This window comes from Eurosta solidaginis, chromosome 3 (assembly GCF_040869045.1).
Source record: "Eurosta solidaginis isolate ZX-2024a chromosome 3, ASM4086904v1, whole genome shotgun sequence".
Classification (NCBI taxonomy): domain Eukaryota; kingdom Metazoa; phylum Arthropoda; class Insecta; order Diptera; family Tephritidae; genus Eurosta; species Eurosta solidaginis.
In genome coordinates, this window is record NC_090321.1 from 186,561,891 (window position 1) to 186,588,305 (window position 26,415).

The 26,415-nt window shown below is 35.5% G+C and overlaps 1 protein-coding gene and 1 pseudogene across 1 annotated transcript in view; both read left to right on the forward strand.

Moving 5' to 3' along the window:
* The window catches only part of Dh31-R (Diuretic hormone 31 Receptor), a 460,651-nt gene that overhangs the window by 222,232 nt on the left and 212,004 nt on the right, over positions 1 to 26,415 (forward strand). The gene's annotated exons all lie outside the window — the stretch shown is intronic.
* On the forward strand, positions 1,292 to 24,772 carry LOC137246066 (tigger transposable element-derived protein 6-like; annotated as a pseudogene).

The window sequence follows — 26,415 nt, forward strand, 5'->3', positions numbered from 1 at the left end:
GTAAATTTTTGTTCGACTTATGGCATTAAAAGTATTCTAGACAAACTAAATTAAAATGGGCGGAGCCACACCCATTTTGAAATTTTCTTTTATTTTTGTATTTTGTTGCATCATATCATTACAGGAGTTGAATTTTGACTTAATTTACTTATATGCAGTAAAGATATTAAATTTTTTGTTAAAATTTGAATTAAAAAAATTTTTTTTTAAAAAGGGGGCGTGATCTTCATCCAATTTTGCTAATTTTTATTTAGCACATATATAGTAATAGTAGTAGCGTTCTTGCCAAATTTCATCATGATATCTTCAACGACTGCCAAATTACAGCTTGCAAAACTTTTAAATTACATTATTGTAAAAGTGGGCGGTTCCACGCCCATTGTCCAAAATCTTACTAATTTTCTATTCTGCGTCATAACTTCAACCCATCTGCCAAGTTTCATCGCTTTAGCCGCCTTTGACAATGAATTATCGCATTTTTTCGGTTTTTGAAATTTTCGATATCGAAAAAGTGGGCGTGCTTATAGTCCGATATCGTTCATTTTAAATAGCGATCTGAGATGAGTGCCCAGGAATCTACATACCAAATTTCATCAAGATACCTCAAAATTTACTCAAGTTATCGTGTTAACGGACGGACGGACGGACATGGCTCAATCAAATTTTTGTTCGATCCTGATTATTTTGATATATGGAAGTCTATATCTATCTCGATTCCTTTATATATGTACAACCAACCGTTATCAATCAAACTTAATATACTCTGTGAACTCTGCTCAACTGAGTATAATAAGAAGTTCAATGTAATCAAAACCAATTACAAATTCAATGAACATTTAGATGAACAAAAAAATTTAAATAAATTAACTGCAAATTGCTATTGTAATTGAAAAAATTGCAATCGAGATTTTATTTCGACAATAGAAAACTTGGGTGGCAGGCAAGTGTGAAATGTACGGCCATGTCATTTGAATATACAGTGAAATTCCCCATTACGGACTGTCCTTATAACCGGACAGATTTTGGGCACACAGGCTTTTCATTCAGTTTTTCATACAAATATCATTCTAATAAACGGACACTCTAATAACCGGACGGGGACAAAGTATTTCAAACCATTTTCATAAAAAAATTTCTCATAACCGGACAAAATTCAAAAATATCACAAGGAAGCTTTATTGTTCATTATAAAAATGAAATAGGTGATTTCCCTTTTAACATGTATGCACACATTCAAGTCGTGTGTTTCAAATTAAGGGTAGTTTTCCATTCAGTTTGTTAAGTCAGATACATGCGAATGGTTGCGTTCAAAGTTCGTAATAATATGGCGCCGAAAAACAAGGTAGTTTCTATTAAAGAAAAAAATGAAAATTATTTTCTCGAAAAAGATAAATTATCAGTACGTGGAGTTGCAAAAAGGTAAAGTGTAGTGAGCCCAAAAGTTTAATGGTACACATGGTACACCTTTCTTTTGCTTTGAAGGGTTCAATATTGGCAAAACACAAGCTGCTGAAATCAATAAAAATAAAGAAAAAATTCGTTATAAAAGGAAACCTGGAATTAGTTTTCATCAGAAGCGAAGTTTTCTTAAAGAAGGTAGCTCTGAAGTAGATAAGATGTATATTAGTTGGCTCGCTAAGGCTATAAGTCAAAACATTCCGAATTCTGATCCCATTTTGAAAGCAAAGGCAATGGAAATTGCAGGCAAACTGGGTGTACCTAATTTTAATGCTTCAGATGGATGGTTAAACAAGTGGCGAATAAGGAATAATGTTGCTTTCAAATGCGTATCTGGTGAAGCTGCAGATGTAAACCAGGATGGTGTCGAACAGTTTAGGACAAAACTGTCATCTCTGTTGACCCGTTACAAGCCTCAAGACATTTACAATGCAGACGAAAGTGGCTTTTTCTTTCGTGCCTTACCTGACAAAACCCTTGCCCTTAAATCCGAAAAATGCGTGGGCGGTAAACTATCAAAGGAAAGACTCACAATTTTGTTCTGTGCTGGCATGGCTGGAGATAAGGTGTGCAATGTACAATGTACTTAATCGATATATGTACATATATGTATTTATATATAATAGTAAAGTATGCAAATATTCGTTACTTCCGAAAATTTCTTAGTAAACTACGTACAATATAATTTATATGTGTGGTATATATTTTGTGACTTCATCCCTTATAACCGGACATCTCCCATAGCCGGACAAAAACACTGCGACGGTGAGTGTACGGTTATAAGGAATTTCACTGTATATGCATTAGAGTGGGAAATGACAAAAAAAATGAGATAGATATAGACTATTGCATATCAAAATTGGTAGCATCAAAAAAGATTTTGAATGCGTCATAACCATCCATTAAACTTAAGCAAAAATTGGATATCTTACGAAACTTTTTATACTGATTTAGACTCAGAACAGGTTGGTTGAATATTGCGAATTCAACCTATTACCACGCCCTTTTTTGACTGATGAAACTTGCTGGATTGGTTAACTTTATGACTTTTGAAATTTAGTAAAACTTCGTAAAATGGGTGTGGCACTGGGCACTTTTAAAAACAGAAAAAAATGTAAAAGTTTAGCAAACTGTAAATGAACAGGCTTTTAGAAGATCAGATTGAAGTTAGCTAGGTGCATACGTTGTTTTTGCTATTATACATATATACTAAGGTGGAGTCGCCTTTGGTTTTTTTTTTTTTTTTTTGTTGGAAGGGCTATTGTGAATTCCTACAAGTGAAGAATGGCAATAAGCCTTTTGTTTTTGCTAGTGGTTAATAAATTGAATCTGTACTTTTTTTTTGAAGTTTGGTAAAAGTTAGCCATTACAGAATTGGCTAAAGATAAATAACACGTTACCATTATAGATATATTACTGCAATGTACGAAAATTAAAAAAACAAGTAAGGAAGGCTAAGTTCGGGTGCAACCGAACATTACATACTCAGTTGAGAGCTATGGAGACAAAATAAGGAAAATGAACCTGGGGTAACCCTGGAATGTGGTTGTATGACATGTGTATCAAATGAAAGGTATTAAAGAGTATTTTAAGAGAGAGTAGGCCATAGTTCTATGGATGGACGCCATTTAGGGATATCGCCATAAAGGTGGACCAGGGCTGACTATAGAATTTGTTTGTACGATATGGGTATCAAATGAAAGGTGTTACTGAGCATTTTAAGAGGGAGTGGGCCTTAGGTCTATCCGTGGACGCCTTTTCGAGATGTCCCCATTAAGGTGGACCAGGGGTGACTCTAGAATGTGTTTGTACGATATGGGTATCAAATGAAAGGTGGTAATGAGTATTTTAAAAGGGAATGGGCTTTAGTTCTATAGGTGAACGCCTTTTCGAGAAATCGTCATAAAGGTGGACCAGGGGTGACTCTAGAATATGTTTGTACGATATGGGTATCAAATGAAAGCTGTTAATGAGTATTTTGAAAAGGAGTGATCCTTAGTTCCATAGGTGGACGCCGCTTCGAGATATCGCCATAAAGGTGGACCAGGGGTGTCTGTAGAATGTGTTTGTACGATATGGGAATCAAATGAAAGGTGTTACTGAGCATTTTAAGAGGGAGTGGGCATTAGGTCTATAGGTGGACGCCTTTTCGAGATATCGCCATAAAGGTGGACCAAGGGTGACTCTAGAATGTTTGTACGATATGGGTATCAAACGAAGGGTGTTACTGAGCATTTTAAGAGGGAGTGGGCATGAGGTCTATAGGTGGACGCCTTTTCGAGATATCGTCATTAGAGTGGGCCAGGGGTGACTCTAGAATGTGTTTGTACGATATGGGCATCAAACGAAAGGTGTTACTGAGCATTTTAAGAGGGAGTGGGCATTAGGTCTATAGGTGGACGCCCTTTCGAGATATCGCCATTAGGGTGGGCCAGGGGTGACTCTAGAATGTTTGTACGATATGGGTATCAAACGAAAGGTGTTACTGACCATTTTAAGAGGGAGTGGGCATTAGGTCTATAGGTGGACGCCTTTTCGAGATATCGCCATTAGGGTGGGCCAGGGGTGACTCTAGAATGTGTTTGTACGATATGGGTATCAAACGAAAGGTGTTACTGAGCATTTTAAGAGGGAGTGGGCATTAGGTCTATAGGTGGACGCCTTTTCGAGACATCGCCATTAGGGTGGGCCAGGGGTGACTCTAGAATGTTTGTACGATATGGGTATCAAACGAAAGGTGTTACTGAGCATTTTAAGAGGGAGTGGGCATTAGGTCTATAGGTGGACGCCTTTTCTAGATATCGCCATTAGGGTGGGACAGGGGTGACTCTAGTATGCGTTTGTACGATATGGATATCAAATTAAAGGTATTAATGAGGGTTTTAAAATCGAGTGGCCCTTAGATGTATATGTGAAGGCGTTCTCGCGATATCGACCAAAATGTGGACCAGGTGATCCAGAAATACATCTGTCGGGTCCTGCTAATTTATTTATATATGCAATACCACTAACAGTATTCCTGCCAAGAGTCCAAGGGCTGTTGATTTCGCCTTGTAGAACTTTTCATTTTCTTCTACTTAATATGGTAGGTGTCACACCCATTTTACAAAGTTTTTTCCAAAGTTATATTTTGCGTCAATAAACCAATCCAGTTACCATCCCTTTTTTCGTATTTGGTATAGAATTATGGCATTTTTTTCATTTTTCGTAATTTTCGATATCGATAAAGTGGGCCTGGTTATGGTCGGATTTCGGCCATTTTTTATACCAAGATAAAGTGAGTTCAGATAAGTACGTGGGCTAAGTGTAGTAAAGATATATCGGATTTTGCTCAAGTTATTGTGTTAACGGTCGAGAGGAAGGACAGACGGTGGACTGTGTATAAAAACTGGGCGTGGCTTCCACCGATTTCGCCCATTTTCACAGAGAACAGTTACCGTCATAGAATCTATGCTTCTACCAAATTTGAGAAGGATTGGTAAATTTTTGTTCGACTTATGACAGTAAAAGTATTCTGGACAAACTAAATGAAAATGGGCGGAGCCACGCCCATTTTGAAATTTTCTTTTATTTTTATATTTTGTTGCATCATATCATTACTGGAGTTGAATTTTGACTTAATTTACTTATATACAGTAAATATATTAAATTTTTTGTTAAAATTTGAATTTTAAACAATTTTTTTTTAAAAAGTAGGCGTGTTCTTCATCCGATTTTGCTAATTTTTATTTGGCGCATATATAGTAATAGTAGTAACGGTCCTGCCAAATTTCATCATGATATCTTCAACGACTGCCAAATTACAGCTTGCAAAACTTTTAAATTACCTTCTTGTAAAAGTGGGCGGTGCCACGCCCATTGTCCAAAAGCTTACTAATTTTCTATTCTGCGTCATAACGTCTACCAAGTTTCATCGCTTTAACCGCCTTTGGCAATGAATTATCGCATTTTTTCGGTTTTTCGAAATTTTCGATATCGCAAAAGTGGGCGTGGTTATAGTCCGATATCGTTCAGTTTAAATAGCGATCTGAGATGAGTGCCCAGGAATCTACATACCAAATTTCATCAAGATACCTCAAAATTTACTCAAGTTATCGTGTTAACGGACAGACGGACGGACGGACGGACGGACGGACATGGCTCAATCAAATTTTTTTTCGATCCTGATTATTTTGATATATGGAAGTCTATATCTATCTCGATTCCTTTATATATGTACAACCAACCGTTATCCAATCAAACTTAATATACTCTGTGAGCTCTGCTCAACTGAGTATAAAAATAAAAATTAAGATACTGATCCTGATTTAAAAGGACTGTTTTTTCATTAAATATTCTTTGTTTCGTTAACCGTTCCTTTTCTCTGTATATTTAGGTAATATATGTATATGCTATAGGTATATATTTCTACTTAAAAAAAAACAATAAGAGAGTTTAGGATTTTGTGCAAATGGCCTCCCTGCAAAAATCTACTACCGAAACTACTAATGCAGTCATAACAATTTCAATGACACTAACACCAATCAACCGAAAGTAAATAAGCATTTGGTAAAATTCCGGTAACCCTCCTTTATAATAAACAATTTAAAAAAGTAGTATGTATTCGGTAATTTCTGATTAATTTCCACGTGTAATATCCTATTCAAGCTTTAATTACCACCTTAAAGTAAAGTTCTGGTATTTATGGTGTATATTTAAGTATCTTATTAGTAAATTTGGAGCATTTTCGCAATTAAAAGCTTAATTTTTCCTGAAACTGTACTAAATATACATATGTAAAACTAAAGTAGGCTGTACGGATTGGATCAAATGATCTTTCAAATTTTTTCAATTTATTAACAATTTCGGGCGATGTTCATCAATGAAAACCTATGGCCCGCATTACCTAGGATAACTTCATTTCAGGAAAAAGGTAAACTTTTATTATAAGATGTATTTAGATGACCTTCTTACCGAACCTATTTGAACTTTCAGGGGACTAGTAATAATGACTTCCACGGTGGCCACAAGTTATTAGATAGCTTTTTATATCATTTATGTATATTTAAACCTACGATTGTAAACTTAAAAACTATAAATATAAATAAAAACTACGTAAGTTAAATAAGCCGTTCAACTTGGAAAAAGAGTTCCTAACAAATAAGTTACTGGCAAGGAAAATACCAGTTTTCTATGGGAACTTAAAAGTTATTTTATATATAATTTTCAGGGAAAATACCAATATCTTCCTTTATATTTTAGGGAAAACTTTCCCAAAAGCCAAAATTTAACTATTTGAAACGTACTTGTAAATTACCAGAATTTTAAGCCAAACTTTAAGATATGCTACAAGTAACTACCTCGGAAAATACAGGGTTATTTTCATGTAGGCTACCAAAAACCTTCCTCTTAATGTTCACGCACTGTTTTGGTATAATGCCCAAACAATTTCAAAAAAACGACTGGTATATTTTATTTTTTATTTTTATTTATTTGAACTTTGATTTGTACAAGTAAGACTATGTCTTTTAAATAGTACATCATTCAGATCTTACAACTACAAATAACATATAAAAACGAGTTTTCTTGAAGAATAAAAGAAAAAGAAAATAATAACATTTAAAAAAGAAAATATCTTAATTTTTATTTGTACATTATGGCCCATACGTTGAATAATCAATGATAGAATTATATAATATAATATAGGGGAAGTTATGAATTAAGGAAGGATTTTACTGCTAGTTTGAAACATCTGGCTTTTCTGATTGCTTTCGTCTTGGAGGGTAGCGAATTCCAAAGACGGATTGTACTGACAAAGAACATTCTGGCGGATGTCACGTATTTAAAGTTCGGGATCACTAGATTCAGAGTCCTAGTAGACTGGCACAAAGTTAATTTATTCAATAATAATAATATTGAAAATGCAGTAGTTTGTATAAGAAACATAAATTTCTCATTTTTAGGAAATTGCAAACGTCGCTTCCGAGAATTTGGGCAGTGTACGAAGATATATGGTCAAATTTCCTCCAAGAAAAAACGAACCGGGCAGTATTGTTAATAGCTACCTGCAATTTATTAAGCGATACCGGTTAAAGGCTACCGTAAATAAGTTTTCCATAAGAAATATGAGGTATTATAAGAGCTTTGATTAGCTTCATTTTAGCATCTCGCGGTAATAAATAGGCAGTTCTGTATAAGTTACGAAGGATATTATAGATTTTTGCAGGTCAGATTTGAATTTATTTTGAATCCTAAATTGGTAACAGCATCGTGAAAAAATATTTTATCGCTCCCGATGCGCCTTAAATCGTCATTCAGCCTAATAAATAAATCTTCGGAAAGCCCGATCCGACGAGACATATAAATTTGGGTATCGTCGGCATAAAGATGAATAGAGGCATTATGGCAGCAAGTGACTATATCGTTAATAAAGGGAGTAAACAATATTGGGCCTAGGATGGATCTTTGCGGAACACCAGACATTATGGGCTTCAAATCAGAAAACTTATCATCACATTGAACTTGCTGAAAGCGACCAGTGAGATACTTTTGCATTAACTTAATTGCAAAATGGTTGAATTTGTAGGCTGTTTCGAGCTTGCGATGTAACATTTTATAATCAACCATGTCAAAAGCTCTTGAGAAATTCAGAAGAACTAGAACTGTCAGCTCATTATGGTCGTAGGCTGGACGTACATATATCCTCAAGGATTTTTAACATATATGTAGCACAACTATGTCCTCTTCTAAATCCAGATTGAACCTCAGATAGTAAATGGTTATTATAAACATAGTCAGTTATCCGCTTTGATAGTAATTTCTTGTATACTTTGGATACCGCAGGCACCAAGCTTATTGGTCGTAAGTCTTTGAATAAAACCGGAGTCTTTGATTCAGGGACCGGAATGACATTAGCCCTTTTCCACTGTGTATGAAGCCCACAGGATATGATTGAAAAATTTAATATATGCGTTATCGAGGAGGTTACATAAGGAAGAAGAAGCTTGATAAAACGTACGCTAATACCATCGATACCTACTGCATTGGACTTAATAGCCAAATAGCATCCACCATATTACCCTCTGTGAAAACAAAAATATTGGTTTTAGGTCTATTTTTTACCGCAATCATATCTTCGTTATCCTTTTTGACATTGGTATTGGGTGTACTATGATTTGTATGATCACGCAATAAATGTGCATTCAAGACGTTGGGGTATACGTTGCATTGAAGATGATCATTGATTTTTAGATATTCCGAAACAGTGAAGATTTTCCAGAGAATTTTGGAAGGAAGTTTGGCATCAAGTTTAATGCTGAAGTAAGCTACTTTAGCATTTTGGATGCATAGGGTTGTGCCCAGTGGTAATCATTCTAGCATCGCTTCCACACCCTGTAAGCCCTCTCTCGTTTTTTAATTAATTTAAAAACCTCTGATGTAAACCACGGTTTTTTAAGGCTTTGGATTTTTACGGTCTTTAGAACGACGTATGTATTTGGCAGATAATTAACGTGGTTATTAAAATATTGTAATTTTTCGTCTAACTTAGAAAATGACAAACATCCACTCCAGTCAATACGAGAGGCCACTTCACTAAGGACTTCTAAGTTTACACCATTGTAATTCCTATACGTTATTTCAAAGCCGGTGTCTTTTACATTGAAGAACAGCATTTCATGATCAGATATACCTTCCATGGGGAGTTGGTCAAAATGATTTACGTACGTGCTCCGCCTATCACACCGTATGCCCTGGGTTCAACTCCCGGGAAAAGCAACATCAAAATTTTAGAAATAAGATTTTTCAATTAGAAGAAAATTTTTCTAAGCAGGGTCGCCCCTCGGCAGTGTCTGGCAAGCGCTCCGATTGTATTTCTGCCATGAAAAGCTCTCAGTGAAAACTCATCTGCCTTGCAGATGCCGTTCGGAGTCGGCATAAAACATGTAGGTCCCGTCCGGCCAATTTGTAGGGAAAAATCAAGAGGAGCATGACGCAAATTGGAAGAGAAGCTCGGCCTTAGATCTCTTCGGAGGTTATCGCGCCTTACATTTATTTTTTTTTTACTACGGGAGTCATTATTAAGAATATCTATATTAAAATCCACGCATATAATCACATGCTCATAATATATAGAAAACTCCGACAATTTCTGAAATAGAACAGCCAGGTCATTGGACCTATTAGGGTTGTAGACACAAGCAACAAAACATTTAGCCCGAGCGTAACCTATCTCAATAAATATGCGCTCAACCTCACTTCCATGCTCTGACCGATACACTATCCTTGGATTTAAGAAAGCTTTACACTATATAGCAACACCTCCACTACGAACGTTGTCTTTTCTGTTTCACATTGGATCTAAACCAAGTCTCCATAATACAAATCAAGTCAATGTTGTGACCATCAAATAAATACGAAAGGTAGTCTAATTTATGTGCCGTAAGACTACGAGTATTAAATGGCACGTATTAAATGTTTTATGTCTTTTGCAAATTTGACCCAAAATACACCTCACATGCCCACTGTCAGCACAATCATTATTCAAATTACCTATTAACATAACAAATAAGCGAGATGTTGTAAACAAAGCAGTATGAGATAATAAAGAGTTTTGAAGAGAGGAAGAATACTGTAAGAGGAATAAATAATGAAAAATTACCAATAACATAAATTGAGAATAATCTAAACAAGACCTTTAATCGTTTAAATTAGTTTTATTTATAACAATACAATTGTTTCGACACGCGCGTGGTGTCATCATCAGTTGCTAGTTGTAGAAGTATGTATACAGGGTAATTCTATCCCAACGCCAATTCTGTTTAACTGAAGAACTACTGGTAAATTACACTGCTCTACAAAATTAAACTTTTTGCATTACCCTGGATCACCACTCTTTTTTTTTATTTGCTATATTCCCCTAATTATAAAAATGGTCGAAATTTAAAATTCTATGGATACTTTTTTGTTTTTTTTTTTTTTTTTTGTTTTCTAAAATTTGCCTTTTTTGAAATGGGAGACCCATTGATTTTATCAAATCTCTGGAACGGGTTGACCGATTTTGTTGGAGAAAACATCATATAATAGCAAATAAAATTACCTTAAAATTGTTTAAATACCATTTTTTTTAAATACTTATTGGTTTCAGAGTTATTTGCATCGCATTATAAAAAACCGATTTTTTGTATTAAAAATTTCCATTTTTTTTTCTTCTTTAATTCGTAAAAAATCGAAAAAGACAAAAACTTACAACTTTTATTAGATGATCCTAAAACAGTGAATATTCCAAATCAGACAAGCTTTATTTCATGAAAATCCATGGATAAACGGTAATATTATTAACAATTAAGTGAATGAAGGAAAAATACGTATTTTTAATATTTTTTGTTTATTTAGCTATTTTAGATACCTTTATTAAAGGAATTCTACAAAATTTAGTAATTGAAATATTTAAAAATAGTTTCTGCTTTTTGTTTGTCTACTGTAATTTTCTGAATTTGATTCTCGTATAAGAAACCAATTATAATCCCCCATCATATTTTCGTTCCAGAATCCTTGATAACGCTCCTCCATTGACTTAAGTTGTTGGTGAAATCGTTCTCCATGCTCGTCACTGACATCACCAAGATTTGAAGGGGAAAATCCAAATGGGATTGTAAGAGCATTTTTAGAGACATGTTTGCACCTGAAATTATATGTATATGTAATTTAGAGGTTACAATTATGATGAATATACAAAAATCATATCATATTCCTACTTACCGATTTTCGAATAGTTGGTTAGTAAATCAGAAATGATTTCCTTATAATTTGGACCCCGATTATTTCCTAAAAAATTTGAAGCAGTCAGTCTAAATGAGTTCCAAGCAGCCTTTTCATCGGGTGATAGTAACGTCTCGAATGTTGAGCTCTGTAGTAGTTTTCGGATTTGTGGACCAGCAAAGACACCTTCAGAAATTTTTGAAGCGGATAATTTGGAAATATTGTTTGAATATAATCGAATGCTTTTTCATTTTTGTTTAGCGCTTTAACAAAATTCTTGACTAATCCAAGCTTGATGTGTAATGGCGGAAAAATCACATTCTCCTTTTTTATTAGAGCAGCATATTTTATATTGTGTGTGCCTACTTCGTGATTGGTTCTTGCTGGCCAGTCCTTCCTTACATAATGTGCGCTTCGATCTCGGCTAGAAAACAACAATGTTTTGTGTAACCACCTTGTATTCCAGTTAGTAAAGCTACCACTTTGAAGTCGTAAGATATTTTCCAATCGTGTTTTCCATAATGAATATATTTTAAAAGTTTGGACATGGTTTCATAAGTCTTCTTCATATTTACGGCGTGGGCGATGGGTATTGATGGCTTCTGATTGCCATTGTGTAACAAAACTGTTTTAAGGCTTTCTTTGTTACTATCAATAAATAATCTCCATTCACTTGCGTCATATGTTTGGCCAAGCTTTCCAAAAAGTCCACTTACATCATAGCAAAAACATATATTGTTTTTATTTCTATAAAAACAAGCATATGGCTTATGTCGCTCACGATAGGTAGTTATCGTAACCTGTTTTTCTAATAAATTTCTTTCTTTTAGACGGGATGCAAGTAGCTCTGACTTACCTTTTGGAAGCTCTAGGTCTCTTATAAATCCATCTGATACCCTGGAGATTTTTGAAGATGAAGAAATAGGCGATGGAGGAACTTCAGTATACGTATCATGTTGATTTTCAAGAGGTGGAACTCCATCTGAATCTAGCACGGGAAGAGTAAAACCACCAGCTGAAATCGTGGGATAAGACCAAATCATATGTTTTCCAAATCCTTTTTTTTACTTAAACAAAAGTAACAGTTAGCATCATGATCACATGTTTCTCTCCACATTATAGGTTTTTCAATTTGCATGTTTTCTCTGTGAAAAATGAGTATCATAAATATTTTTAATTAATAAATGTAATTGTTACTTACTGAGGGTAGGATTTCCATTTCTTTAAAATATATATACAGCTATCACAAATTGAATTTGGCGTCCAACATTGGCACAAATTCTCAACATATATTTTAAAATAATCCTCATATGAATTTTGTAGTGAAATAGTGAAATTTCTCCGCCCTTTTGCTGTAGTGTAAAGCATACATACATAACAAAATATATTCGGGTCATTTTTGCAGACAAATTTTCTACTGATATTATTCATTTTTTTTTTAAATTCAGTAACCAATTAATAGTTTTTTACTGTTGTTGACAACTTGACTTTTCGCGATCAGGAATGCTAGTAAAATAACATTGACTGAACTAAATGAATTACTTTAAATAGTCGTAGGCCACTTCGATTTTCAAAAGTATGTATCTTTTTTTTCGTTAAGTTTGTCACAATCGACGAAAATATACCATACAGGGCAGGCATCTAATGAGTCTGTAAATTTTTTAACCACTACCTGCGAAAGGGTTTGAAAAAAGGGGTTTTCAAAAAAACTTCATATGCTATGGGAAATGGCCTGTGCAGGCTGGGATGTTCAGTAGGTAGGTATAACAGTTTCTATGACGGAGTGATAATTTGATTTTTTTGTTTTTATGATTTAAGCATTCTAAGAACATCGCAAGAAATGCCTCAAGGAAAAACTTGTATTTATTTGATAACAAATATATATGACCATACTTCTTTCTTACGAAAACCCGCGTTGGCAACTTAAATTTTCCATACAGTATGAGGCATTTTTTCTTATGATCTGCGTTTTGCCTTAAGAAAAATTGACGGGGAAAAATTTCTTGAGTGTCATTATGGAGTTTTCTCATTTCTGGCGATGCCCGTAGTAAGTTTTAAAAAGACAAAGTTGCGCAAAATGTCATACCTAAATAACTTGTTTGTAAAAAACTATAATAGGCTTGATATGCAAAATTTTCGCTAAATTGGGTATTTTCACTTTATTGTCAAAAAAACCAACATTTATTCATGTATTTTTACGAAATTTTAATTATTTATAATGTTCACAGCTTTAAGACAGTGAAATAAAATTGGTAAGTTTTTAAAACCTTCGATTTTTTATGAATTTCTGAAAAATAAAACAAAGCTCGATTTTGCAAAAAAAAAAAATTTTTTTTTACATTTTTATGTAAATAACTCCACAACCGTCGATCATATAAAAAAATGTTCATATCAAGACTTGAAGAAAATTTTGCGGTGGATTCACTGGTGTTTCTCTCAACGAAATTTAGATAAGTAATTTCCAAGATATGATAAAATAAATGGAAAGACCTCTGTGAAAATTCGTGATTTCAGAAAAAGAAAAAAAAATCGTATCCATATAATTTTAAATTTTGGTTGTTTTTGTAATTAGGGGGCCATAATACATCGAGATTAAATAGTTAGACTTCAAAGTAATTTCTCTAGTTGACTAGTGTTATCTGATAACTACCGAATAAATAGCACGAGTGTTGCAGGGCTAGCATCATTGCATTTGCAATTTGCACGGCTGTGCATTTGCTACGCCATGGCAATACGTTTACCATTGCAATTTGTTCAACATTGAATAGCAAATCAGCAACTGTCAATACCAAACAAAATGTGAAAAAACAAGTAAGGAAGGCTAAGTTCGGGTGTAACCGAACATTACATACTCAGTTGAGAGCTATGGAGACAAAATAAAGAAAATCACCATGTAGGAAAATAAACCTAGGGTAACCCTGGAATGTGGTTGTATGACATGTGTATCAAATGGAAGGTATTAAAGAGTATTTTAAGAGAGAGTAGGCCATAGTTCTATGGATGGACGCCATTTAGGGATATCGCCATAAAGGTGGACCAGGGCTGACTCTAAAATTTGTTTGTACGATATGGGTATCAAATGGAAGGTGTTACTGAGCATTTTAAGAGGGAGTGGGCCTGAGGTCTATCGGTGGACGCCTTTGCGAGATATCGCCATTAAGGTGGACCAGGGGTGACTCTAGAATGTGTTTGTACGATATGGGTATCAAATGAAAGGTGGTAATGAGTATTTTAAAAGGGAATGGGCTTTAGTTCTATAGGTGAACACCTTTTCGAGAAATCGCCATAAAGGTGGACCAGGGGTGACTCTAGAATGTTTGTACGATATGGGTATCAAACGAAAGGTGTTACTGAGCATTTTAAGAGGGAGTGGGCATGAGGTCTATAGGTGAACGCCTTTTCGAGATATCGTCATTAGGGTGGGCCAGGGGTGACTCTAGAATGTGTTTGTACGATATGGGTATCAAACGAAAGGTGTTACTGAGCATTTTAAGAGGGAGTGGACATTAGGTCTATAGGTGGACGCCTTTTCGAAATGTCGCCATTAGGGTGGGCCAGGGGTGACTCTAGAATGTGTTTGTTTGATATGGGAAGCAAATGAAAGATGGTAATGAGTATTTTAAAAGGAGTGATCCTTAGTTCCATAGGTGGACGCCGTTTCGAGATATCGCCATAAAGGTGGACCAGGGGTGTCTCTAGAATGTGTTTGTACGATATGGGAATCAAATGAAAGGTGTTACTGAGCATTTTAAGAGGGAGTGGGCATTAGGCCTATAGGTGGACGCCTTTTCGAGATATCGCCATTAGGGTGGACCAGGGGTGACTCTAGAATGTTTGTACGATATGGGTATCAAACGAAAAGTGTTACTGAGCATTTTAAAAGGGAGTGTGCATTAGGTCTATAGGTGGACGCCTTTTCGAAATGTCGCCATTAGGGTGGGCCAGGGGTGACTCTAGAATGTGTTTGTATGATATGGGTATCAAATGAAAGATGGTAATGAGTATTTTAAAAGGGAGTAATGCTTAGTTCTATAGGTGAACGCCTTTTCGAGATATCGCCATAAAGGTGGACCAAGGGGGACTCTAGAATGTTTGTACGATATGGGTATCAAACGAAAGGTGTTACTGAGCATTTTAAGAGGGAGTGGGCATGAGGTCTATAGGTGAACGCCTTTTCGAGATATCGTCATTAGGGTGGGCCAGGGGTGACTCTAGAATGTGTTTGTACGATATGGGTATCAAACGAAAGGTGTTACTGAGCATTTTAAGAGGGAGTGGCATTAGGTCTATAGGTGGACGCCTTTTCGATATATCGCCATTAGGGTGGGCCAGGGGTGACTCTAGAATGTTTGTACGATATGGGTATCAAACGAAAGGTGTTACTGAGCATTTTAAGAGGGAGTGGGCATTAGGTCTATAGGTGGACGCCTTTTCAAGATATCGCCATTAGGGTGGGCCAGGGGTGACTCTAGAATGTGTTTGTACGATATGGGTATCAAATGAAAGGTGATAATGAGTATTTTAAAAGGGAGTAATCCTTAGTTCTATAGGTGGACGCCTTTTCGAGATATCGCCTTAAAGGTGGACCAAGGGTGACTCTAGAATGTTTGTACGATATGGGTATCGAACGAAAGGTGTTACTGAGCATTTTAAGAGGATCTATAGGTGGACGCCTTTTCGAGATATCGCCATTAGGGTGGGCCAGGGTGACTCTAGAATGTTTGTACGATATGGGTATCAAACGAAAGGTGTTACTGAGCATTTTAAGAGGAAGTGGGCATTAGGTCTATAGGTGGACGCCTTTTCGAGATATCGCCATTAGGGTGGGCCAGGGGTGACTCTAGAATGTGTTTGTACGATATGGATATCAAATTAAAGGAACTAATGAGGGTTTTAAAAACGAGTGGCCCTTAGATGTATATGTGAAGGCGTTCTCGCGATATCGACCAAAATGTGGACCAGGTGATCCAGAAAATCATCTGTCGGGTACTGCTAATTTATTTATATACGCAATACCACTAACAGTATTCCTGCCAAGATTCCAAGGGCTGTTGATTTCGCCTTGTAGAACTTTTTCATTTTCTTCTAATTAATATGGTAGGTGTCACACCCATTTTACAAAGTTTTTTCCAAAGTTATATTTTGCGTCAATAAACCAATCCAGCTACAATGTTTCATCCCTTTTTTCGTATTTGGTATAGAATTATAGCATTTTTTTCATTTTTCCTAATTTTCGATATCGATAAAGTGGGCGTGGTTATGGTCGGATTTCGGTCATTTTTTATACCAAGTTAAGTGAGTTCAGGTAAGTACGTGGGCTAAGTTTAGTAAAGATATATCGGTTTTTGCTCAAGTTATTGTGTTAACGGCCGAGCGGAAGGACAGACGGTGGACTGTGTATAAAAACTGGGCGTGGCTTCCACCGATTTCGCCCATTTTCACAGAGAACAGTTACCGTCATAGAATCTATGCCCCTACCAAATTTGAGAAGGATTGATAAATTTTTGTTCGACTTATGGCATTAAAAGTATTCTAGACAAACTAAATGAAAATGGGCGGAGCCACGCCCATTTTGAAATTTTCTTTTATTTTTGTATTTTGTTGCATCATATCATTACTGGAATTGAATTTTGACTTAATTTACTTATATACAGTAAAGATATTAAATTTTTTTGTTAAAATTTGAATTTAAAAAAAATTTTTTTTAAAAAGTGGGCGTGTTCTTCATCCAATTTTGCTAATTTTTATTTAGCACATATATAGTAAAATTAGTAACGTTAATGCCAAATTTCATCTTGCAAAACTTTTAAATTACCTTCTTGTAAAAGTGGGCGGTGCCACGCCCATTGTCCAAAAGCTTACTAATTTTCTATTCTGCGTCATAACGTCAACCCATCTACCAAGTTTCATCGCTTTAGCCGCATTTAGCAATGAATTATCGCATTTTTTCGGTTTTTCGAAATTTTCGATATCGAAAAAGTGGGCGTGGTTATAGTCCGATATCGTTCAGTTTAAATAGCGATCTGAGGTGAGTGCCCAGGAATCTACATACCAAATTTCATCAAGATACCTCAAAATTTACTCAAGTTATCGTGTTAACGGACAGACGGACGGACGGACGGACGGACGGACATGGCTCAATCAAATTTTTTTTCGATACTGATGATTTTGATATATGGAAGTCTATATCTATCTCGATTCCTTTATACCTGTACAATCAACCGTTATCCAATCAAAGTTAATATACTCTGTGAGCTCTGCTCAACTGAGTATAAAAATATAAAATGAAAAAAGTTGTTCACAGTCCGTAGCTTATATTTGCTATTGCGCTGTTTTCAATATGAAATGGACAAAACTCTGAACTGCCTTAATTTCTTTTATTAATTAAAGTCATAGCAAATGAATACAGAATAGAGTTGACTTTCTTTGTTAATAGCCACTATATGATGCTACTGTTCTGTCTGCTTGATGTGGTATCTCTAGCTCTGCCGAACTGCAACAAAAATTAATTTTTGACAGAAATGTTACTTAACAGATTTACGCACTAAGCCGGCGATATATATTTTTAAATGCATGTAGGAAGAATTTTTCATTACTCAAAGAAAAAATATACAAAAAACAGACGATAGGAAAAATCGCTAAAATAAGGCAACTTTGTGAACATGTGTGCCAAGAAATGAAGAAACAAATGCAAACAACAAAAAGCTTTAAGTATATTCATTAGTTTGTTTACCTATTTGTCTACTTTGTCGTTGGGGCAAATAATCATTAAACTGATGCTCATACAAAATGTATATACCCAATATACAAAACTAAATAAATTCAAAAAGATTTGCTAAAATGGTTATTCTTTTTATTTTTTTGAAATAAAAACTATCATTTTAAACTAAAAACGTTTGAGCTTGTGCAGCATTTGGTAAATTTTTTTCCGTCACATTTCAAACGGTCAAGTTTGAAAACAATAGTTTTATCAATTTGAAAACTAGCGAAAATTTTATTTAATTTTGCCTTATAGTGTGCCAACAACCTCAACTGTTATTATATATATAGCAATATATAGCTTCTCCAAACATAATTGCCAACCTCAACTATCCGCGGCGAATCCTGTTTCACTAACAGACGAGACTCTGGCGACCCCAAGTTCCTCATGGAAGGAAGGGATAGCCTGAAGGTTTAATGTGGCCATATAAATCGTTCCCGAGATGGTCGGGCTAGCGACTTAATGGTGCTGTGTTACCTGAGGGTACCGGATCTGTATCCGGCAAAGGACCATCACATCAATAACACTCCCAAAGCCTTCGGGAGCAACCTTATCGGTACAACAACAACAACAACATCAACTGTTATTTAAAAGCTAATACTGAGATTTAGAAAAATAGTTTTTGGGATTTGAGACTAATTTTAGCAGGGGCCGAAACTGTTATTCCTTTTATAATATAATTCCTTGCAAAACTATTAATTTTGGACTTTTAATATATTTGTATCAAGATAAAAATTTTTTTCGGATTTTTATTTTTTGAGTCCAATAGAACTAGTTAAACTCGGACTTTTGAAAATTAAAGTCCGGAAATAACAGTTAAACCCGGACTTTTATTTTTTAAGGCTAAAAAAAAAGTCCCGATTGATAACAAAGAAACAGCTTATCCGGAACAAACAATTTTTTTTTTAATTCGGATAAGCCGTTTCTTTGTTATCAATCCGGACTTTTATTTTGGCCGAAGTCCGAGCTTAACTAGTTCTATAGGACTAAAAAAATAAAAATACAGATTTTACTTTTATATGTGGACTTTTATGGAAAAAGTTCGAAAAATAAAAAGGATGCATGATTCGAAATGATATTGCTATATTAACTATTTGTGTCATACTTCCATACATATATAGATACATACATATTGCTTCATTTATTATCCGTTGTTTATCTTGCTTAAGCGTTTTCTATGTGGCCACGTTGAATGTCAATTTATTTGCAGACATTCAATGCGGCTGGCAATTTGTTGTATAATATTGTATATTTATTCATTTGTGTTATTGATGGCAATACCAACACATGAATGTTGATTAGACCTAATCATAAAAAAAAAAATGTATGTTTACTTACACGCACTCTACCCCGGGTGAGGCTAGGTTGAACTGGCTGGTCCGTGAGGACATCACACAAAATAAATGAGTCCATAGTGTTGCCAGAAGTTTGCTCAATGACCAACTGAAGAAAAACCCTGTCAGAAACCAGAACCTACTTGCTACTTGTTACTTCTAGATCCGATAGCTCTGCCACTCCTTATACCAGGTGTCTTAGCCTTACCAATGCGAGACACGAACGCAAAACACAATCGACCGTTTCATCCTCGAATCTGCGCTGATTTGCCTAATTTAAAAGCGAGTGACGCAAAGAAGCGACTGGCGCGCGTTATTGGACGGCCATAATTGTTTAAACAGTTAAGTTGCAATTAAGTATATCAGTAAGACGCATTAAATAAAAGTATAACTTTGCTAGTCTAAGGTTGTAAGACCTGTTGGCAGCCCCCTACGTGGTTCCGTTCAGAAAAATCGTACTTGTGGTCCGATTTGGCTCATGTTTGGAACACATATTATATACATGAAGGATCTCGATATTAAAAAAACGTATTTGTGATCCGATTTGGCTAATATTTGGAATACATATTACATACAGTCCTATAGATGTGACATCAAAATAATTTGGAGTTCGAGGAGGGACAAGCATACGTGGTGCTGAGACGAGCAAAGTCTTTGGAATGATTATGTATTGAAGACTCTGATTTTAACAAATTGTCAGGAAAGAGTCCTTGTAATAATGAGGCACCAAGTGAACTAAATTAAATAAAAACTAAAAACTTGAAAATAAAATAATTTAAAAAAAATATAAGTTAAACGGTTTTATTGAAAACAATACTTACGTAATAATACTAAAAGCTAGAAAATAATTAGGTAGGTCCTAGATTCTAGTCATCGCTAGCTAGGACGTTGATCACACAATTAAATAAAAGCGTTGGTTAAAATAAAATTTTAACAAAACATTGATTATCTTTACAGTATATAAGTAAATTATGTCAACATTCAACTCCAACATTTGTCTCCAAAACTCTCAGCTGAGTATGTAATATTCTGGTACACCCGAACTTAGCCTTCCCTTCTTGTTTGAAATATTTCGATCCATGCGGAACCTATCGGAGTTTTTTTCTTAGTATTGCAATGTAATCGATTCTGAACTATATTCCAAGTTTCAACCTTGTAGCTTATCGGAGAGTTACTTAAATTTCAATATAAAAATTCTGTTCGCTACATGGAGTCAAGCTAAATAAAACCGTTTAAAAATTCTAAAGAAATTGACATATTCCCTAAAGAACGTTTTCAGTCAATGGCACCAAAAATAAGCAATACATTTTTTTGGGTCGGTCTAATATATCTGTTGTGCATGGTAATTGCATGTGCGTTATGGTGATTTGATGGTGAGCTTGCTAGAAACATACATACAAAGTTTAATGTTTTGTTACCTAATTAAGTATTGCTTTGAAAGCCAATGATTCACTAACTGCATATTTTATGTGCAACATTGCCATGAGTTTAACAAGAAACTTCTTTGATTTGAATAAATGGATGAGCTGTGATTCAACGGATAATGAATGAAAGTACGTACATACTTTGTACTACAACGCATGGTTTTTTTATAGATGAGAAAAGCAGACCCTGCTGACATCTTTCTGCCCTGACTTTGGTTTATCGGTATGACCTCTAAGATGTTTTTACCTCTTACTATGTATATCTCTCTCTAAATCTCCCCATCCTTCTATCTCCACTCCTTCGTTCTCTTCTAACGTTTTCCTCTCTGTTTCCATCCCCTTTATAAACTCTGCGTCTCTTTATCAATGCTAGTCTCTATATCTCCATTTCTCTTTTCCACTGTCTCTATCATGGCTTACTCCATCGCTTCCTCTACCTCTTTCTTTCTCCCGTCTTTTCCCCAATCTCTTATTTCCTGCCTCAGTATTTCTATCAATGCGCTTCCTGAACTAAGCACGCAAAAGATTAATAACGGTACTGGTTGAATTAAATTTGTTTGCATAGGTCAGTCCGTGGTCGACTACCTATGTAGGCAATAACCTATCAATCGTTTTCTGGCCCACTTCCCGAAAAAATTAGACATTCACACTATCTGCAGCTATCTTGGACGTATTAACAAAATCGGTTAAGTGGAGTCGTAGAACATAGACATAATTCTTATCTTTACAAAACTGCTTAAAAATTAGCATAAAACATCTGGGGCCTTAAACCCTCCCTTGTGAATACAAACATTTACCATCTGAGCTAATTGAGCATAAATATGATGTGGTGAAATACGTCTTGGAATGCATGTTTTTAGTATTATTTTCATTTTGGGCTGTCTGTTTAACTATCTCGTCGTTAAGAATAAAAGAGATCAAACACCTCATTGGCCCCTCCGCTCTTCTCCTCTCGAGGGCTGATCCGAGGTGCTTGCACGTCAAAAAACGCAGCCAGAATAGAAAAGGGAGTCCAGTCATGCAGTTCCCTTATCTGTTTTTCAAGTAATCTCTCTGGCCAGCTCATGCCCCCTTCTTCACAACTTCGGAATGAAAACCATCCTTGTTTACTTCCGCGAGGACGAAATGTCGCTGTAACGAATACATACAGAGAAGATTTATTTAGATTCCTTAACCAAAGATGTTTGGGCCTTCTGCAGCATGAAATGGAAAATGATATCTACGCCTGATAATTTGTATGGCGAGAAAATATGTAAGCACGCTACCACCACATCAAGGTGGTCGCGCCACAGCACATTAAAAGTGTACACAAATTTGACGCACATTTTAATACAAAATACTAATTTTTCTCTACTTGAATTTTTATATTCTAATCCCAATCTCAAACCCAGCTGGAACACAAAGGAACTGAAATCAACGTTTACCAGGCCATGTTAGGTTAGGTTAAACTGGCCAGTCCATGCCGACGTCATATAGGCTGAATGAGTAGTGTGGAGCATCCCCCGAAACAAAGGTTGGAAGGGGTTTACTTGGTTGTTGCCGAATCAAAAAAGAAAAGAAAACGCTATTAAATTCATACAATACTGTCTATATGGTTTTAGTTGAATATCATATTGCTTTCATTGATTAATTTAATTGAGAAACTCGGGAACACTGCAGCAAAACTTGATAAAAAAAAGCAAAATTTTCATTGAATAGAACGACCAAATCAACAGCTGGATAAACTTACTGTCTCACCGAACTACATCCACAAATCGCCAGAAACTTATTTCTGCTTATAATAGAAACAAAATATATACGCGCTCCAAAGTTTCACGCTGTCGAAACTGAATGTAAAATTTCATACCCAATAAAAACGTTCTCACAAAACACAGTTTTATTCAGTTTAACCAAATATTGTTAGATCAAAAAAAGAAATATGTGGTAGACCAAGTCCACAGTGTGTTTAACGGTCAAATTGAGAAACCCTATAAAAAAGCAGGACCCATGTTGAAAAATAATTTCGTGCTCTTGGCAAATACTTAAAGCTTTTTAGGACCTATGCCACTTGCTGCTTCTAGATCTGACAGCTGTATCACTCCTAATAGATGACATATTAGCCTAGGAAGCGCAGGATACGAGCACAAAACGTGCTCGATCGCTTCTTCCTCCAAATCACATTTCCTACATCTGCTATCACTGACCAAGCATGTCATATCAGAAAGCAGCGCAGTAAGAATACCCGTCACGAGTCTACATTCCCCTCTTTTTAATGATAGGAATAACTTTGTTAGTCTATGGTTGTAAGACCTGCATATTATCTTCCACTTCCACTTTACTCTCGTCTTTTTTTAATCTTGTCCAATTTGATTGGGACGTCTACGGCGCAAGCTTCGACCTTTGTTGTGGCTCTTAGAGCCCCTTCGAAGTGCAGATACGTAGTCAGGTAGTGTAATTGATGACGCTGTACTACTGTGGCCATGTGGTCTGCGCTAAAGCTACCTCGAGGCAGTGAGCCTCGTTGCAATTGTTAATGCTATGTTCTTTACCACCAGGTCTACAGTGCAGCCGTCGGGGTTGTTTTCAGGGCTTAATGCTAAGCATTGATAGCCTAGCCTGTCTGTCTAAATAGTATAGAATAGGCTTTACAGTCGTTATAAAATCCCAATGAGAGAAAGAGAAACGTAGACCCCCGCATTCTTTCACATGCATAAAATGCCATCGAGGCCTTTTACACCCTCTCCTCCACGTTAAACCTCCACGACAACTTACTGCCTAGAATGATTCCTAGATATTTTGTACAAGTTTTCTTCTGCAGGGTCACACTTCCTAGCTTAGGCCTAGTATAATTTGGGACTTTATACCTTATATAGTAAATAATACAAAATCCGTCTTCTCCGCTTTAACGGTCAACACGAGTTTATATGCCCAGGTTTGTAAATCCCGAAGCGCCCGAACAATCACCGATCTAATTGTTGGGAGACACTTTCCACTTGTGACAACTGCAATGTATCCGCGTAAGCCGTAAGTTTGACGTGTCTTACATCGTACCGCCTGAGCATTTGGTTGCTGTCCAGCATCCTTGGCAGGGATGATAACACCACTCTCAGCGGCCTTGTCCTGTCCACTGATTACGTTGTCTCATACAATCTCCATTGTGAAGTAATGTTCTGCAATTTAACATGCAGCCGATCCAACTGGTTATGGCTGGAGGTACTTCAATGTAGTTAAGACCATCCATGATCGCCAGTTTGGGGCCATTGTTAAAAGCCGCGGCAATGAATGGAAGACTCTTTTGGCGTAATCTTTATATTTTACCGACTTGCCTTTGCTGTACGCATATCTTGATGTGGAGAGCAATTTTTCATTTGCGGTTTTTCGGTTGGTAAAAATGGAAATTCGTTACCAATCAACCCATTCTGAGTTCATCTAATAATTGCTTAAAAATAAATAAATAAATAGCTGGACATACGTCCATACATTAATACATAATAAAATAAATGTATGCCTTTTCACGAATTTTCACAATTGATTGATGAGCTTTGTTGACGTTATTGTTAACAGCTTGAGTAACTTTGCAAAACAGTTAACCGAAAGTTTTCGCATCGAAATTGAATAATAAACACAAATCATTCGTTAATCAAACAATCATAATGTGAATAATTGACGCTTTATGTCTAAGCTTTCGAGTTTGGAATGGGTCTTTTGTCATTTTAGTTGGATGTTGGTGCATATCTGGCATACTTTTGGCTCAATTAGCTGGCATGTCCACAGTTTAGTGTCGTTTTAATTGTTTCCTTCTGAATGGCTTACTTAACACCCGAGGTGCTTTTCAAATCATTCCGGACTTTTCATGAAATATGAGATTAATGAGTCTACGATAAATAAATTAAGTTTCAAACCTCGGTGATTAGTGTTTTTCACAAATTTTTCCTGTCAGTTATATGTACTAAAAAATATAATTAATGAAATAAGATATTAATGTGATAATCGTTTTTTGTTTTTTTTTTTTTTTGAATTTGCAGTTTGTAATACCAACAAACTTAGGTGCTTCAGGTGATTCATGCATATCATGCTAAGTGCCATTTTGTCTACGCGTAGCGAATTAATGGACTTCGATTGAATTCTGAAGGGAAGGAAATTGTATTATATTTTTCGAGATCATTTTGGGACTAATTCGTAGCTTTAACGTGAACATCACGGGAGTACTTCAAGAAAACTTCAGGCTTATTTTAAAGATCGTAGATCGAAAGTATTTAGACGCAATTTAGAGGAAATTTGAAGATCGCTTCTGTGTTATTTGGAAATCATTTTGGTACCAAATTGAAAAAATTTCAGTATGACTTCGTGATAATTTAATTCGTATTATTTTCTTCTCGTATATTTCTCTTCTGTATTATTTTCTAAATTATTTCGAGACTTAATTACCATTTTGAAATAGTTTCAGGACCAATTCAGTATTATTTTAAGATTTTGTTCAAGACTATTGGGAAACAATTTTAGAACTGTTATAGGATCACTTCAGGACTATTATTCAACGAAATCATTTTAAGACTGTTTTGAGACCAGTTGGAGAATATTTAAGCATCACTTCAGGATTATTAAAGGTATTATTTTGCGACAACTCCTGGACAGTTTCGACAATTTCGCATAGACAGCCACAGTAGTGTGTTGGTACCGTGCACCGCCCATCACACCGAAGATTGCCGGTTCAAGTCCAGGGTAAAGAAACATCAAGAATTAAGAAAAAAGATTTTCAATTGAAAAAAGTTTTTCTAAGGGCGGTCACCCTTCGGCTGTGATTTGGTAAACTTCTTAGTGAAAACTCAACTGCCTTGAAGATGACAGGATTACGTAAAGTAAAAAATTAACGAAATCGGACTATAGCCACACCCACTTTTTCGATATCGAAAATTTCGAAAAACCGAAAAAGTGCGATAATTCATTACCAAAGACGGATAAAGCGATGGAACTTGGTGGATGGATTGACCTTATGATGCAGAATAGAAAATTAGTAAAATTTTGGACAAAAATTTTGGGCGTGACCCACCGCCCATAAAAGAAGGTAATTTAAAAGTTTTGCAAGCTGTAATTTGGCAACTGAATATGTAATGTTCGGTTACACCCGAACTTAGCTTTCCTTCCTTGTTTTTTTTTTTCCAACGTACCTCAAACCCTAAAATACCCCTCTTAACCGAACCGCCAATGTTTATATATGAAATTTATATCGCTCCGCTTTTATGTGCAATACAATATTTCCAGAAAACTATTTGTACAGTTTTGTGGTTTCGTGCAAATAATTTTTGTTGCATTCGATTTTCCTTTTGTTTTATGCATTTGTTTGCACACATTTAACAAAATGCTCGTTATGCAGTGTGTAAATAAAATATTGGAACTAAAGCGAGAATGTATGTATATAACTAATTTTATACATAACTTTGCAAAAATATATATATTTCCTTGTATATTTATATGTCGTACATCTGCGTGAAGGTCGACTATTGCAACTTATACAAAAGTTTACGAAAAGCCGCAATGTTTTGAAAGTTGCTTTTACAAACTAAAAACTTTCCATCAAACTCAAAACGTTCACTTAAATTTCAGTTTCCGAGTATGCAATAGTAGTGGTAATTAAATTCTAGGATAATAAAATAAAATCATTGAACCGACAAACAAGTATTATTCTGATAATTTATATGATATATGCAAAATGTTTCACTTT